Below are 15,038 nucleotides of genomic sequence, written 5' to 3' on the forward strand. Positions count from 1 at the left end.
TCTGATTCCAAGAAACAGTATTTTGATAAATTTTACAATAGTTGTCCTCTCCTCAGAATTCTATTGTACATTTATTCATTTCATGCCTCTGTTCATTGGGCAGTCTGCCTGCCTGTTCCTCGACCTTTTAGAGCTCAACAACTAAAATGAACACCTAGTCCTCCATCCTGCTTTATAAAGCATTCATTCCCCTCTTATTTGTCCATTCATTAGCCCAAAGACTTCCAAAAATTACCCAAAATTTTTCCCTCTCCTGAACTATTTTTAATTTTCTCTCACAAATCTCTTGTATCCTACCCTCTTCCCGACCATCCTAACTCAGTCATCACCTGCCCCGTGAAGAATTAAAATAATCTCATAACCCACTGTCCTGCACCCAACACTAGCAGTTTTCAGTCTAGCTTTTGTATGCTTTTTAACATGCAGATCTTAATTAAGTCACAATATCCCACCCCATCCCTATCACTAAAATCCTTCCATAATATTCGTGATATATTATCAGGGTAAAAAAATGGTTATAAAACATAGTGGACAGTTTAATTTCATTTTTAGTAAAATATATGCACTTGTAATAAATGCCATGTGTATAATACACAAATGAAATACAGAATGCACATATAGAATGATGGAAAATTTAAAATGTTATCTGTGTATTTTTAATTTTATTTTTCATTTTCTAACTTGCTAATGAATATATGTATATTATAACTACATACATACATAGTGAATGAGGGAGAGGAAAGATGAAATCCAGGACCCCTAGTATCATTTCTATCATGTCCTGCCTTGCTCCCCACCTGCCACAAAACCTGAAGTTGAGCCACACCTGTGTATTTGATGTTCTTAAAAGTACACCATCCCTCTCTAATTGTTAGATCTTGCATATTTATTCCCTTTTTTGAGACATTTGTTTCTTCTCTTCCTGTTTATCCTTCAAATTTTTCCTTTTTCAACACCATGTCCCTTGAGCACTGGGGCTGTTTCATCTTGTCCGTCTCTGTGTTATTGGCACATGGTGAGAGCACAACAAATAGTCCCTGAGTGAGTGAATGGGGAGTAACTGTCTTGGCTACAAGTGAAAATAAGTGGAAGATGTAGCCCCCCTCAATATTTACATTAATACTTTTTATATAACTGCAAAAAAACTCCCAGTGGCTTTCTCCGTGGTGTTAATCAGTGGCTCATCATGGTAGGCAAAACTTCAGAAGGCGTGGGCTTCTAATTGTATATAATCTTCTATTTTCTAAAAACGACTCAGGGGCATTTCCTTACAAGTCAAATTTAAATTTTGAAACTTTTTATTTTTATTTAATTGTAATTACTTTTACATATAATAATTTTTATTTCCTTAAAATTGAAATAATTATAGTCACTTTTAAAATCATCAAGAACTCTTTTAACTATATATAGTTACTTAAATTCACTAAGTAACTATCAAATAAGCTAATATGTATTAGATAATTTTTAAAGAGCTTAATTTTAGCAAAAAAGATCAGAACAATTTCTTAATCCTCAAGCATATAACTATAAATATTATTGGAACTAATATGTGAACTTTTAAAGCAGGTTCTTAAAACAATAGGAGCAGCTTTTTCTTTCCTATTCCATTTAATGAAGGGAAACGCTCTAAATATGTGTGTTCTTATGTATATACAGGTAGATACAACTTTATCAATAATTGTTCTTTGTAAACTGCAGTCTACTTTTGCCATTTAATACTATTCAACAATATCTGATCACCCCCTAATTTTTGATTTGCAAGATGTACAAAATAGTTCTTTAAAAGTGAGGAAAGCATTTGAATGCCTCATTCTCATTACAAGTAATAAATGATTCTGTTTGCAATTCAAAGAATTTTAAAAATTTATATATTTTCATGTCTTGGTTTTTCATAAAATGCAGTTGTAAATAAAAAGTAAATTTTCCTTTTATATATGTAAAAAACTTTTTCAAAGAGGGAAAATAACCCTGGAAATACTGAGCCAACTCAAAGGAAACATATGCATATTTGATTGAATTGACCTTGGCTACCCTGTATATTCATCATAAGCCTGTTGCTGAGAAATAGATGAGATAATGATCATTAAGAATAAAAACAAAGCATTGTGTTGTGATTTACCAGCAACCAGCACCTTCTTACCCAGTATTATTTGAATGACAGAGACAGTGCTAAGGTGTACATGAGCAATAAACATTAGTATCCCCATTTTAAATGTGAGGAAACTGAGGCTCAGAGAAAGTAATCTATTGTTCCATGTAACATTGTTCCATGTTACACAGCTAGCATCAACACATGTATTTTTCTTTTAAATTCCAGAATTATATAAGAAAATGAGTATGGGCATTAGAATCATAGACTTGTGTCTAAATTCTGGCCATACTTCAGATGAATTACTTAACTCTCTAAGTGTGCTTTGTTTAGAGATTCTATTAATTGATCTAATCCTCTCTAACTCATAGATATGTTGCATAATGTACACAGTGTGACTATTGGCACATGATACTCAGTTCTAATAATAACCACTTTTTTGAGCACTTATTGTGCATCAGGCATAGCTGGTTCTTTGTTCAGTACACATATCAAATTACTGAATCTTCTCAACAGTATTCAAAGTTGGCTTTCACAGAAGAGGAAACCGGAGCAACTAGGGGGTTAATTTGCCCAGGGTCACAGAATAGTAGAGCTGAAATACAAATTCTGCAGTCTGACACAATAGCACCCACCCTTAACCACTGTACTATTTATAAGGTTAGATCTGGACCCTTCTATTCCCTTATTGTATGTCACCGTGGCCACGTTGACTCTGGTTACCAGGGCACTGCACTCCTGTAAACTTCAGAGGAGAACTCTTTAGTATAGAAACAATTTCAGGGACAGAATAATAGATAACTTCTAATGTAGCATATGAAATATGACTAATTTTCAGAAAAGAAATTTCATTTAAAAATATGTGTAGTAGCATAATATACAGTCTGAATAATGACTTTTACTACTGACACCCAGGAACATTGCTATAAATGAACGATGAAATGGGTATAGTCATAGAATAGATCATGTACCTAATGTGTGACTTACTGAAAAAGGAAAACTTGCAGTAACTCAAGAACTTATTTATTCCCAGGAATGATTTCTTAGTTATGCCACACAGATGTCTGTGATCACAGAAGTATTTCTTTTGTTTATAATTTTTAATAAATAGTAAATGATGTCCATTGTTCTCATGTAACTTTGTGGTATTTTGTTTTGGTCTTTGCTGTCACATATGAGTTTTTCACTCATGATCCCATTATACAACAAATGATCCCACATGATTTCTTAATTCAGTGTTTTTGACACAAACTAGTCACCAGAAAAGCTATTTATATAGACTCTCCTGGTCATGGGTTCTTTAGCAGATAGTCAGAGATTTCATCAAAAATGACTTTCTCCTCAGTATATTAAAACTCTTTGAGATATCTGAGTTATATATAAGCAATGATAAATTTTTAATATTTTTAATTAGCTTTATTAAATTATAATAATTTGGTGGGATGCCTTACTACAGACAGTGAAAACAGGCAAAATCTATTCGATTTTTTTTTTTTGCCAAAAGTTAGTCTACACCATTTTTTTTCACTTAACACACTTCTTAACTTACCAGAAACCTGTGTATCATGGAACAAACTTTTAGAAACATATAGCCCTTCATTAAATTATTGTATCATTTTTATTTCACTAAAATTTTAATTGTACAATTAAAATGCTTTTTTGAAGTTTTATGAAACATTATAGAGAATGATAAAAATAATGGCAAGTCTATTGACCAATTTATTCTCCTAGATACTATTTCTTCCCCAGTTATCAGCCTTAGCAGTTAAACCATTTCATCATGTACACAGTTCCAATGACAAGGACCATCTGGCATAAGGAAGGGGAATTGGTGGGAATTAGTAGCGTCTAATGCTCTGTCCACTTTGGTTGACCTGTCAAAGTTAGCCAATACAGTGAAGCCTTAAGGCGCAGTTGGTCCTTTAAAGATAAAGCACTGAAGAGTAATAAAATATCAGATCTGGGCAGGGTAACAACTGCAAAGTTGTAGAACAAAGCTGGGGCCTGACTTTAAAGCCATGTTAGCTATAACTCAGCTCTACTAGGCCAGGCATACATATCTGATTGGTGACAGCAGGATCCTAGAACAGCTGTTGACTAATGCAGAGAAGTGGCATATTATGGAGATCAGCTTGAAATGCCACCTGGTTGTGGATTATGGAGAAACGATGGCAGAGGGCAGATCAACTGAGCATGTGACCGAGAAGGGAAGACCCAGTGAGTTTAGCTGAGTGCAGAGAAGGAAGCTGGGCAGACTCATAGCAGCACCTTTTGAGAGTAAGGCTGTGGAGACTTAGAGATATGTCATCTATGAGGACTCACTCAGCAGACTTGGCTATGAATGAAAGGGTCATTTCATCCCACACAGTGAGTTGTGACAACCATTTAACAGAAATAATCAAATCATGACAACAGCATTCAGTTCAGGAAATAATGAGCTAATTTAAAAACCCGTGGGGGAATTTAAGACAAGCTAAATGACAATTTATATCTTGACATTTCTCCAGGGCACCTTGTATTATAACTGGGGTCATGGAGTCTTTAGTTCCCCCATGAAAATGGGGAACCCTTAATTCTGCATTACATGCCAAGGAAGACTGCACATTTTCCACAGGAAAATGCCAACTCCTCACTGGGCATGCTTGCTGATAAGCTTGGACTGATATGGCTGGGTTGGGTTCTGAACAAAGAGCTTCAAAGTTTTATAACTGACATCATATGCCTTACACAGTCCCCAAACACAAGTAGACAAAATCCATTTCCAATCTGTTTCAGATTGTCTCATGTATTTTATGGCTAAATACATAATCTCAGGCTAATAGTCACAGCAGAAAAGAAAAATTGGTGATTTGTTGTATCAGGATTCAGTTAGTCCTCAGATGTAAAGGATGCCTACTCCTTTGTAGGCATTTGTACAGGAGAGGACCAATTGCACTGGGCCCCCTCACCCCTGCCTTAGTTGCTGCCACTTCTTGGAAAGCCCATCAGTTCCCATCTGACTGGTGAACTCCAGTGTATTTCAAGTTGTAATCTCCTTTGCAAAACAGAGTTGATCACACTCCTTTGTGCCAACACCGTGTCTGGAACAATCTTCATTACAGCATTTAGCACTTTCTACAGCAATTGTGTGTTTACGTATCTGTTTTCTCTATTAGAACTCTGTGAGGGCAGGGAATATGGCTGGCTCATGTAGATGCTGAATGAATGTCTGTTAAAGGAATCAAATGAAAAAAGTGAATACATATTATAAACTATAAACTTCTTTGGAGAACTGAAAACATATGACAAATAAGTACTGATGATATTGACAGTCAATACAAATTAATGTTTTCCTTGATGATTGGCAATAATATATAAATTGTGTTCATTGTCTGCCATGGGAATTAGTTTTAAGTCTTTAGTTAATAAGTAGTTTCATAATGTGTTATTATTCAAAATTAAAAATTATTTGAGTGACAAAGTATGTGCTGGAAAGGTACTGTGAGGCTTTTTCCACTGCAGAAGATAGGTTTGGCCTGAGCCATATGCACTCTTGCCCAGTCCCACTTTTGACCAACTGTAAACATTTGAGTGTGCAGCTGGTTATGTTTAGGGATGCCATCTGTAGCCATGAGAAAAGGGTCTTCCCTGATGATGAGTTAATTGGTCTGTAAATGTTTTACAAACATGATCTCTGTTTCTTAGTACAGTGTGTTTTATTTTATCTTGTTTTGTTTTTCAGTCTATGAAGTGTGGGTTTGAAGTCAGATATACTCATGACTCAAACTCTAGGTATTTTACTCATTAAGCTGTTCAACTTCAGAAAAGCTTCCATTAAACTCTACAAACATTTATTTTCTCATCTGTTGAATGAGGATAAAAAAACTACTTCAAATATTTGTAAAGATGCAATGCAGTAGTGTATAAAAAGTGTCTACCTTGGTACTTGGGGTAACCCAGGTTCCCTATACATGGAATTTCCTTTTCTGCTTGTCAACTCCAGGAGATTGGTGCCCCCCCAAAAAGTTATACTGTATGCATAGTTTAGCTCTTCTTTAGCCTGTTGCCTGTCCTCTCACAATTCCCACACTTTTAATAATTAATATACTTATAATTCATAGGATATCCATGAATTCTAATAAGACATGATTACACAGTGTCATTGCTCTTCTGTATGAAATGCCAACAAAAGTGTTTAAAAACCTTTTAATAGCTATAACATTTTTATATTGTTATTGTATTTTTGCCCTTCTTAAAACTCTAAAATATGACTATCAAATGTACTAATATTTTAACATTTAAAGTTAATTTTACAGTTACAGAAGTTCCCAATACGCTTCATCCAACTTTCCCTCATATTAACATTTTACATGGACATGACACTGATTTATCAATGCAAACAATACTAAAGCTTTTTTTAAATACTAAGAAATTAATATTGGTACAATAAATTTACTTAACTAAATACCTTATGTTGATTTCAATAGCTTTTTCAATATTAGTCTTTTTCTGGTCCGCCATCACAAATTGCTTTTAGTTATCATGTTTCTTAGTCTTCCATAATCTGTGTCAATTCTGCAGTCTTTCCTTGTATTTGACGACCTTGATACCTTTGAAAGATACAGGTCAGTTATTTTCTACAATCCCTCTCAGTTTGGGATTGTATGATGTTTTCTCTTGATTAAATGAAGTTAAACATTTGTGACAAGAATAATGCAGAAATTATGTTTCTTTTTGTCACTTGATGAAGGTAGTGTTGGCTGGGTTTCTCCATTACAAAGTTACATTTTTTCTTTTGTAATTAATAAATATCCTAGGGGATGGACATTTCGACTCTTCCTAGAGTATTTTTAGAGTATTTTTATAAAATGTGATCAACATGTATGAAAATATAAGACTATACATAGAAAGGACTGCCACAAAATAATAAAATTATTTTCACAGGTATCTAATGTTTACAATGTTGGAGTATGTTTATACTAAAATTAATATTAACTTCTGATCTCACAATATCATAGTAGTTTGGATATTCAGTTTTGAATGTATCAATATTTTCTTATAGACTGATTTAGCTACATTTAGCATGATTTGAGCTTAATTGTGAATATATAGGATGATGATTAGTGGGTAATCTTTAAAAATAATATTTAGTACTAAACAATTACTGTTAAAACCTCAAAACTGGTGGAATTCTTAAATTGAGAAATGTAATGAGATAATCCTTTTGAAGCAAAATATTTTCCTTATGGTACTTGGTATAAGTTTTGTTTTAAAATCCCACAATTCTTAGGATCATTGGGTGTACGTGACTGTTTGTGCATGCATGTAGGTGTGGTTGTGTAGTAGTTACCAAGATAAATGTAGGCAGGAAATGTCCACATAGTGTCCAGAACTGTGTGGCTGCATTTTTATTAATATATTCAACTCCATTTGTGCAGAGGACTCCCTCCTAAAGCTACATTTTTAAGAATCACAGCCTCATATATTTCATTAGTGGACCATTTGTAAGTGGGACAGCCCATGCTGAAAAAGCTATATCATAGCTTTGTTCACTATGAGGGATCAATTTTTCCAGGGAAGACCTGCTTGCTCCTTAATATGTGGTAACATTTGTTATGCTTGATGTCATCATAATTGAAAAGTACACATCAATTAAAAGTTGTCTTTTAAAATATCTCTGTAGCTTACTAACTATTCCCACTCACTACTCTGCTTCAGTCTCCAAATAATAGATTTGGTACTTTGAAATAGAAAATAACCTTTTCTCTTTTTGTTGTTGTTATTGTTTTGTCCTTTCCCAAATTTATCCAGATTTTTCAGAGTATGAAAGAGCCATGGTCCTACATTCAGTTCCTATTCCACACTTCTTTGTTCAAATACTCAAACATTGATTCTTTCTTTTCATTTGCATTCACATCTACCCTTCTGGATTCCATCTGGACCCCAAACCAGAAGTGCTGAAAGACCACAACAAAGGCTGCCTTCCTCAGAGTTCCTAGCTCACCAGAAGTGGGAAACATTAGTCATTTCGCAGGCCCCATCTCACTGGATTTTTCAGTCCAAATTCTATACAGTCCAGACTCATCTGTATTTCCAAATTGAGAATAGAGGGTGCCTTTCAGAGTGGACTCCAGCAAGCAGATCACATTAGCCCCATCCTAGTTAGTGTGGAGGCCATTTAGATTAAAAAAGAGAAAAGTCATATTAGTTCAAGCATTTGGAATGCAGGAGAAGCATAAAGAAGTATTCCAAGTATTGATTCCCATTAATTAACTTAATTGAGTAGAACTAATTCATCTGCTTAAAATTTGTTCCAATTTTCCTTTCCCCTGAGTTAGGTAGTATAATGTATGGCCACTTTCACAGCCAATGTTTGCTTAAGGAAAGAAATACACAGTAGTGTTATCTCATATAGGGGCTCATTACTGGTTATAAGTAAGACTATGAACTCCAAATATAAACAGCAAAATAAGCTGCTGTTTTTATATATGATGCTGCTACCCAATATCAAGTTCTATTTTTTTTTAAAAAGAAAACTAAAAACTTAGCTGTGAACTCTTACTAAAGCAGGGTAACATCAAGCACCTTTAAAACAATGTTTTTAGAAATCCTTGCTGTGCAAAACAGAATGACTTAGCTAGTTTCTAATCTTCATTAAAATTCAAAGTAAGGCAATTACGTAGGTTAACTTTGTTACAACAAATATTTTATTAGAACAAACTGTAAGTCAAAATGTCTTCTTAGTAAAGGTATTTAATTTTGTACTATCTTTTAAAAGGGCAGCAACTTAGTAAAAATTTTTATAAGTTTTATAAAGGGGATAGAGCTTAGAGATTTATCTGATAAGAATTTTTAAACAGAACAAAAGATAGGACCTTAATTCATTGCCACAATTGTAAATTTTGTATCATTAAAATGAGCCAAGAATGATAATCATGATTCCAAAATAATTTTACTGATTTCTACTCATTTCCCATCTTTTTCTCTAAACACCATCTACTTTGAACATGAAAGGCCATGTTTTCCTTCAGTTTCAGAATGTTTTATATGCTCATCTTTCTACCTTGGAATTACTCGGTTCCCTTTTATTTATTTTTTCTCTGATAAACTATGAATTTTGTGAACACAGAATAGTATTCAGTGACTGTGCTGGCCCATAATCTTCCACAGCCCTCAGAAGGAAGCAAACCCACCAACATCTTGATTTGGGATTTCAGACCAGCAGAACTATGGGACTGTAAATTTCTGCTGTTCTGAACCCCTCGGTTTGCAGTGCTTTGTTAGGGCGGCCCTACGAAACTAATATACCTCAAAGGAGCTATCAGTACTTTTCTGATTACCTTCTATTTTACTTTACTCTTTTAAATATTATTTCCTTTACTTAAATTTGTATTTTTAAAAATATAAGCATGATTCATACTAATGGCAAAATCTTCAAAAATAAGTAAAAAGTGAAAGGTCAGTTTTGCTTCCCCATCTCTGGCCTACTGTTCTTAGTCTTCTAAGAGAGCCGCACTTCAGAGTTGCTTGTGTATCATTCCAAAGTTACGCATGTGCAGTCATATATAATATCTATCACTTTATTTTGCTCAAATAAGATCATGGTATACATCACTTCCTGCAACTTACTTTATTGCTTTTAATAATGCATCTCATACATATTTACCTGCATCCTTCTTCTCTAAGAATTACAAAATATGCCATTATATGGATATACAAGTTATTTAACCCTGTTCCTTATTAATGAACAGGAGTTGTGTCAGGTTTTCTTGACGTGAAACACTCCAGCAAGTTTCCTTGCATATGAATCTTTGCAGGCTTTATAAAGATACCTATAGAATAAATTCTTAGCATTATAATTCTATTTGTGAGATATTCCCAAATTGCCTTCCATAAAGGATATAATCTTTTATTGTATTTTAATTCTCACTGAGGTCATGCTTATTGATTTTGTTTTAGAGAGAAGGGAAGGGAGAGAGAGAAGGAGAGAACCATCCATGCTAAAGAGAAACTTCAGTCAGCTGCCTTCCATCACGCCCAGATGGGGACAATCCCACAACCCAGGCTTGTACCCCCTGACTGGGAATTGAACCCACAACCTTTGGGTCCACGGGGACAACACTCTAACCAAATGTACTACACCAGTCAGGGATGAATGTATACTTTTATTGTTAGGAGGGAATTTTTCATTTTAATGAGGAAAAGGGAAAACTGGTTCACCTTAAAGAATGATTCTGCGAGGCCAAAAAAGTAGGTTAGTTTTAAAAATACCTGCCAGGTTGAATAGTCCAAGTTGATGTTACTCTGAAAATATAGCAATATCACATTAAAATAACAAATACTATTAATTCCTTTGTGATTAAATACTCTGTAAAAAATTAAATGGTCTTTCATAGAAATGGATAAAAAGAAACAGTGGTTATGTACTAATAGGTAGAGCATGGGGCAAAACCAAGGGCATCTCAGTATCTTCTGTTAGTCACTGCAGTACTGCATGAAAAGTGAATTATATTTGTAAAATTATGTACTAAACATATATACTCCGTGCATGTTTGAACAAGAAAACCGCTGTTAATTATCTTATTGAATTCTACTGAGATCTATGACAGTTTGCTCAGGAATTTGAGAAATCTCCAGCAAAATGATACACTCTAAATGTGGAGCTTTCTAGGGTTAATATCATCTTAACCAATACTGCAAAGTATTACCTTTTTCATGTATCTAGACTTGGAAGCTCTAAGAGATGACACTTAAGATCAGAAAAGCCATCATTCATGTTCTTGAATATGCCTGAACTTAACCAATTTACTAATCACACCAATGAAGAAATGAAATATACTGATGAGCTTTTTCTTTCAAGATTGTTTAAGGTTTTTTTTTAATTACTGGAGGTAGTCACTTTTAAGATCTAAAGAAAAACTGAAAAAGGTTTATATGGCCTGAGAAGAGTTAAGTTTCCTAAGATTCTTAGAGTAAGAGAGAAGTTTGACTGCATCTTAGATGTCTATAGTTGTTTGACCAAATAGGAATTTGTTTTTCTTCCATAGCAAGAAGTGCAGAAGTACATAGCCCAAAGTCTTTTTATATTTCCACTCCAGGTTGCCTCATGGTTACAACATACCTGCTTCTCTCTCAGATTCACATCTGCATTCCAAGTGGTCAGAAGAAACAGAATGACAAAGAAAAAGTGGCACCAGGGAAACAAAACTTTTACAGAAATCTGTAGTCTGTCTCCATTTACATTTCTTTGTCTAGAATTGTGCCACACAGCCATGTCCAGCTACAAAGGGGATTGGGAAATAGAGTTTTGTTTGGGTGGCTTTTAAATGCTAGAGACATTGCTACCTACAACAAAAGAAAGGTCTTTCTGTTAGAAAGGAGGAAAGGAGAATGGATATTGCTCAGGCACCTGACGTTGTCTGCTGCGGTGCTTAAGAACATCTAATACAACTTTTCCCTCTCTTCTCTCCACCTTTCACCCTTTACCAGTGAGAAAATGAAATCAGCTGGCTTATTCAATATCACACAGCCAGTTCGTGGCAAAGCTAGAACTAAAATTCACAAGTGTGACTCAACACAGTGGTGCTCTTTCCAGTGTACACCACTATTCTCTTATCCCTTAAAATTTGCAAAAATCCCACCCAACTATACTGATACCACCTTTTCTTCTCAAAACTTGATCAACTCTGTCAGCCAGTCTCTTGATGTGAGTCTGTATCAGGCTATATGCCTTGTTTTATTCAATTTTAAGGGTAACATTGTTTGGCTGAACCTAGAAAACGATTAATATCCACTCCATCAGACTGTCCTGACTTTCCAAAACATAAAGGAATGGGATATAAGAACTGGAAGCAAAGATTAACTGCTCAGGAGAAATTTAAAAGAAAGTACAGAATAGAATAGAATATTTTTCGGCCTAAGTCACAGAAAAGTGAAAATGTACTATCCTTCTCCTATTCTCTGCCCTGTCTATCCTTTGCATATTGCTTTGACTCTTGCCATGTCTTGGATTTACTAGAGCTGTGGCTGTTTAGTTAGAACCAACAGGGATGATATATCAACTGGTGTGCAGCATGTGCTCAATGGGAATTTCGAATTGAAGTTGACCCAAGGAATCAAACAGAGACAAGGCCATGGGTTTAAGTAGCAGGGGTGGCCACTCAGTCTGACTCCCACTTACACTTTGGTTTTCTGTGTTCTGCATTATGTTTACTCTATTATCACGGGCTCATATGTGGGATCCTGGGTATTCCAAAAAGTGTAAACATTGAACATTTTAAGATATCATCCTCTCTGGCCAGTCATTTGTTTCAGCAATTTTAAAATCAGATCAGAACATGCTTCTGTATTATTACAGTAAATCTCTTCTAAGCTACAGATAAGAGGGTAATTAGAACAAACAAGATGTAGATTTCAGTTCAAGATTAAGAAGAAACTTCTGATGAACAGTTAGACTATGTATTTTGAGGTCAAGGCCTTACATTCTCAGTATGGCACTTTACACATTGCAGATATTTAATGAATACCTCTCCATTTTAAAGATATATCCACATTACTTAGGACCACATTATAAATGAATCATTATTCCATTGAGATGTGTGTTAATCATGGGTAATCTTAGAGGTACCATCTTCAGAAAATTACACAATTTGATATTAAAATATAGATTGTTAGCATAATTTTTAATGACTTTTTTAAAACTTAAGATGTCAGATAAATTCAGCCTCATGGCCTCTGACATGCAATTTGTCCTTGGAATTCTCATCTCCCAATTATCTGCATCCTTCATTTCAGATGCCAACTCCTCAGAAAGGACACTACTCTAACCTACCTGAAATTTTGCACACCCAGTCATCAGTGGTTGTAACTGGTTCCCCACAGGGCAAGCCATCTGCACACATAACAGTGCATCTTCTTCATTGACTGATATTTGTCAATTACATACAGGCCTTCCATACAATAGACAAAGGTTTTGGCAGAGGACTTTTGAATGCCCTCTGGATGAATACTAGGATGTGATCATGTATATACCACATAGACCCTAAACAATAATTTTCAGGCAAAAGTTTAACTAAATCCAGACTTTAAGGAATATTTCAACATTATTTGCATATATATGTGATTATATATAATGAATAATATATATATTTAATAATTGAACACAACTTAGTCTGAAATATATGGATTTTAGGTGATTTTGTGGCATGTTCATGGTGTGTTACATATGGTATATATTGTTCTGTCACAAAACATTTCTTCAGTTTTTCTTAATTATGTGTCTTGGAAATCTCTCCACATAGATTCATTTAGATCTTTCCTTATACATGTTCTTGTTGCATTTCATAAGAGTTTCTCTGGAGCAGACTCTAAAGTCTGACTTCAGAGCTATGGAGTCTGTGAATTTTTAGTTTTAGTATGCACTGTGTTCCAAAATAGCTGAACCAATTTGCACTCCCATCAGCATTATATGATGGTAATTATTTCTCACTGTCTTCTATCATTTACTATAAAATCTTTTTATCTGATACATGCATAATGACATTTTTCCTAGCCTTCACTAAAAATAAATGTATAGACAGATGTCTCATACACACACACATCCCATTCACAGATGATTATTCATACCAAAAACTCACATTATAAACTTTGTGTTATTTTTATTCTTTCATTATAATGAACATTTTAATAAAATCACATTCTTAATCTCTAATAACTATCTTAAACTCCAGTTTCAATCATGAATTAAAAGGGAAAATATGTTTACTGAATCAAGAGTTTCAAGAAGTCATACACCACTCCATGGCTTTCATCTCTTAATTTCTGGACTTTTTATGTGAGACCTGGGAGTCTGAATTGAGGATTAGGATGTTCGAAAGTTTGAGGAAGGTGACTAGTAATTGTTCATTAGAGGTAGTAAAGAAGAGGTCAAACTGATTGTTTCCCTCCATTATTGAGAATTTATTACATAAAGAGGGAGACAACTCTAACATTTTATGTATTTGAAAATATTTATTATTTCCTACTGTATGGTAGGTAGTGGGTATATGTGTGAATGAAATAACTGTTTGTTCTCATGGAATATCCAGTCCAGTGGAAAAGACTCAAATTGCAAACCTAATTACCAAACGGTGAATAATAGGAAGGAAACAAATGGTGCTGGTGTAGACAAAAACAGGGATATGTAATTGCATTAGAATTTCAAGAAGACCTTGCTGAGACCTAAAACACAAAAAGATACTCTCCATGCAAAATTCCTGAGAGAGATTACAGCATTTTTACCTGCCCTAAATCGTGGTGGATTAAGAGAACCTTGTGAGAAGGGTGGCTGTGGAAGCAGGTGCGGTAGGGTAGGGCATAGGACAGATACAGGTGCCAATAGCTTTGAAGAACAAGCTAAGAGAAAATGAGAGTGCTCCAACCTGCTGGTGCAGAGGAGAGATAAGGAGAGAGGTTTCCAAGAACCTAAAGACACTGTTCTCCACTGCACGTCAGACAATAGAAGGCAGTGCATAGTACAGAACAAGCCCCTGTAACTCTGTTCATGGCAGCGAGATAGTACCTACTTTTATAAATATATGAACATGTTTGGAATAAAATGCATGTATTTAATTACATTTCTGGCATATCATTATTCCTTAATAAATAAAATTAATCTGTTAAATTAGCATTCTTCCAGAATATTTCCTACTTCCTTCTCAAATTATGTCTTTCCCACAATATTAGAGGATAATATCATCCTCTGTTATAGCATATTTTTAATGTGTCAACACATTATTTTTTAAAAATATATTTTCAGAGTAAAACTTGCATCTATTTCCTTAAAAATTGACCAAGATTAAATTGTCATTAGAATTTCTATTAATCTTCTAATGTGAAAAGCTATGTGTACTTGTAGCACGAAGAACTATTAATAAGTCAATTCACTAAAAAGAGTAAACAAGAATTGCTCCCTTTTATCCATAAAAGTTAT

General features: G+C 34.4%; 1 protein-coding gene across 4 annotated transcripts in view; it reads left to right on the forward strand.

Annotated features, from left to right (window-relative positions):
* Positions 1 to 15,038, forward strand: part of CPED1 (cadherin like and PC-esterase domain containing 1) — a 289,378-nt gene that overhangs the window by 229,542 nt on the left and 44,798 nt on the right. The window lies entirely within an intron of this gene.

The sequence above is a fragment of the Pteronotus mesoamericanus genome, unplaced genomic scaffold (assembly GCF_021234165.1).
Source record: "Pteronotus mesoamericanus isolate MK-2021 breed Mesoamerican mustached bat unplaced genomic scaffold, CSHL_Meso_final scaffold_85, whole genome shotgun sequence".
In the NCBI taxonomy this organism is placed as follows: Eukaryota; Metazoa; Chordata; class Mammalia; order Chiroptera; family Mormoopidae; genus Pteronotus; species Pteronotus mesoamericanus.